Below are 3,378 nucleotides of genomic sequence, written 5' to 3'. Positions count from 1 at the left end.
AAAAACCCAGGTCAGACTGCAGACCAGCTCTCAGCAGGGCCCCCCACCGGAGCGCGGAGCTAGGCAGAGGAGGCTGACCGCCCTCCAGACCGGAGCTGCCAGAGCCGGCCAGATCCCCACCACCGGCCCCATCTGTGCTGAGCACGGCAGAGCCAGAACCGCGCTGGGAAGACGGCGTCGGGGCCACAGCGAGCACCGCTGTTCAGTGCCAACAGCCCACAGTGGGGAGAGGAGGGAAAACCATTGCCAGAGACCTGTGTTAACGAGTCCGAGTAACAAAAGCTGCTTATAGCTAAACAAAAGCTTTCTGATAATGCAAAATTAAACTGACAGGAAGCAACACAGATGTTAGAATACAAACGCTTTAGCATTTGTTTTATGTAAATTTGAACAGGCACCATCATCTGTGACCGGCTTGATAAGGAACACAACTCTCATTCCAGCACAACAACCCTGTGTACGTTTTCTCAACTTTTATTTTCTGCTACATTGACCTCAGCTACAAATTTCCCAGCAAAAACTCAATAGGTGCTTTCTGTCACATTACAGGAAATCACAAAAGCCTCTAAAGTGACCCTGATTTTCAGGCGCTCTTCTGATTTTCTATCAGCCCTTTTTCCCCTTCTCACGCCTGCTACATAGTTAATATCGGAGCTTTGTAACAGGAAAATGTAATTTTTAAGTCACAATAAGGCTTTCTTGCTATGTCATTTATTTTCTCCAAATTACAACAACAGAGGCACTTTTTTTTTTTTTTGCTTTCTCTTCTATCACTGTAATTTCACTAGTTTACATAGTGATATACACGGATATACAACAGCAGTGCAAGAAGAGATGGAGATTCACAGCAATCCAAGTCATGACATTATTTCAGAGACAGGTGCCCTCCTTCCTTCACTTCCTCAGACACCAATCCTGAAATTTTCTGCAAATTGCTGTGGGTCAGTTTAGTATTATGGCTGAACCGAAATCCATGGACCGCTGTCCCAGTAATGCCGCTCTCTGCTCAGTTGTTCTTTGCTAGCTGAAAAATGAAAGAGCACGCCTTGCATTAGAATCAGAAGGAAGAAATGCAGAAGCCACATCTTAGCAAAGTCACTGTCCTCTCATGCCGAATCAGAAAGACAAGACATTTTCTGCCATTCCAATTACTTAGTTAATCCCAGTGAGCTTTTCCTGGAACAGACATCTGTGTCGCCATTACTCAACAACTACAAAGCTATTAAGATATTTTCTAAACAAAACTCTTAATGAAAGCACAACTTGGAATAAATGCCCATCGGCAGCACAGCTCTGCCAGAGCTCCCCCACCAGGACATCTGCCACCGTCCCGAGTGTGCTTCCCCACAGACCTGAGTACAGAGCCGGCTCCAGATAACCACTCCTGTGTTCTGTGGCACCCCCACACATCGTTTCCTTCCATCCAGAAAGAAAATGCCTGATCTTTCTTGACAGACCAAAAGCCCAAAATTGAAATTACTCTGCAGCTCTTCATTGAGTACAAATTTAAGTACTTTTGCTTTCAGGGGGAGGGGATTTTTTTTTTTTTTTAATTCTACCATAGTTAAGTGTAATCTTGAAATAGCAACAAGAAGTACATCACTTAGAAAGTGGCACAGGTCCTTTTTTACTTCAATTGCACCAAGATCTTACTTAGTGGAAAAAATGAAAAAAATTACCCTCCCAAATTTCTCTGTCTTTCTCTTCTGAGTTTCCCTTGGTCTCACTAGGTTGCAGCAACAATCAGGTTTACTGTTTCACAGGGACATTTCTTAGGCATGTGTTCTTCTTACTACATCACATATTCATTGAGGAGGAACACAGATACCCTAGGACCACTACTAATACTCCAACCACACTTTTCCCCCAGAGTTCTAACCTTTCAGATACTCTGATTTCACAACTCAGGTCTTCAGGAGCATGGAATAGTTAAGCAAACAGAAACAAAGGTTTTGCAAGGCTCCTAAAAAAAAAACCCACTCAAAAACAACAAAAAACCTAGCTTAATACACATTTAGAACTAAAAGAAACAATACATGTTTATACATGATTTTATGTCTTGATTTTCTCACCATTTCTGCAGGTTTTGCAGGGCTTAAGAGCCCTTTCAAACCCTGTTCAAGAACACCATATCCTCCTGCGTACAGCTGCTCTTTTCAATCACAAAGTCTCTGGGTTCAGGTCTACTCTGAGACTTTAGTTTCTCTCTCCTTCAGCTGTCCCTGCAGACTCCAACTTTGCTCTAGTTAATAGTAATTTATTTTCACCATTCCCTTGGACAATCCTAACCGGATTCACCAGGTGTTTTTCCTTCTGCAATTTTGTTTTCTAGTTACCTGCCCCCTGTCTTTACAGCAGGGCAGTAGCCATCTATGTGCACAGTGGTGCTCCACTTGAATATATGAACATCCACTTTTAACAGCCCTGACGCTGACCCTGGCACAGTCTAGTAATGTGGATTTTCACAACTAGTGGAGACACGGTATGTTTCCACACATAACAGAGTTCACATGCTGACACCAAGACACCTCTTGGCCAAACCAAATACGACTGCACTAGGCTGACAATCCAGGGCTAGATTTCCAGTATGTCAAGACCACAGGCAGATCCACACGCACGTAAGCTCATGTCCTAGGTATGCCTCTGTATGTACAGGTGAGGCAGGACTGCCGATGTGGCAGGATACTTGTCCTCCTGGAGGGCTCCTCTGAGCCAGGGGTCCTGCTGGGGTGCACAGCCTGGGCAGGGGTGCCCTGCCACCACTCCAGTGCAGGACGCCCAGCACCACCAGCAGCCAAGAGGATGCCACCAGGCACGGGTGCTTGAAATACGTGTTGAGGAGGCGCTCAGCAGGGGCCAGTTGAGTGAATCGGAGGCCAGTGTCTGGGACAGCGCAAGGCTTGTGCGTGCTGTCACCACCCAGGAGTCACAGGCGAGCCATGACTCCTGGGTGAGGAGTCATGGCTCAGTCACACCTGAGCCATGACAGGTGGCAGCCTGTCCCAGCATGCCACATGTTCCCACCCTTAAAAAGTGTTGAGGATCCATGTCTGCATCCCCTGGTCTTCGCAATGCTGTCATTTAACTCACACCTCTATTTTTTGTGTTTCTCCCTATTTTGGTCCCAGAAAGCTCTCCCCTGTGCGTCGCTAGCCACCTTCTCTTTCCCCCTCTGCAGAGCTCTGACCAAGCCGGTTGATTCTCACCCTCTGCCCGCTCCCACAGCACTTGGTCTCCCTGCTCGGCTCCCGGGCCATCCACCCACCCCTGCCCCTGGTCTGCAGTCCTCTCCCTTGTGCTGTTTGCCAACATCTCCATCTCCTGGACACAGCGCACACGGCACATAACTAAACTTCCCCCCCCCCCCCACACCTTCTT

Source organism: Pygoscelis adeliae, unplaced genomic scaffold (assembly GCF_000699105.1).
Source record: "Pygoscelis adeliae isolate BGI_AS28 unplaced genomic scaffold, ASM69910v1 Scaffold26, whole genome shotgun sequence".
Classification (NCBI taxonomy): Eukaryota; Metazoa; Chordata; class Aves; order Sphenisciformes; family Spheniscidae; genus Pygoscelis; species Pygoscelis adeliae.
Note: the sequence above shows the minus strand (reverse complement) of the source record.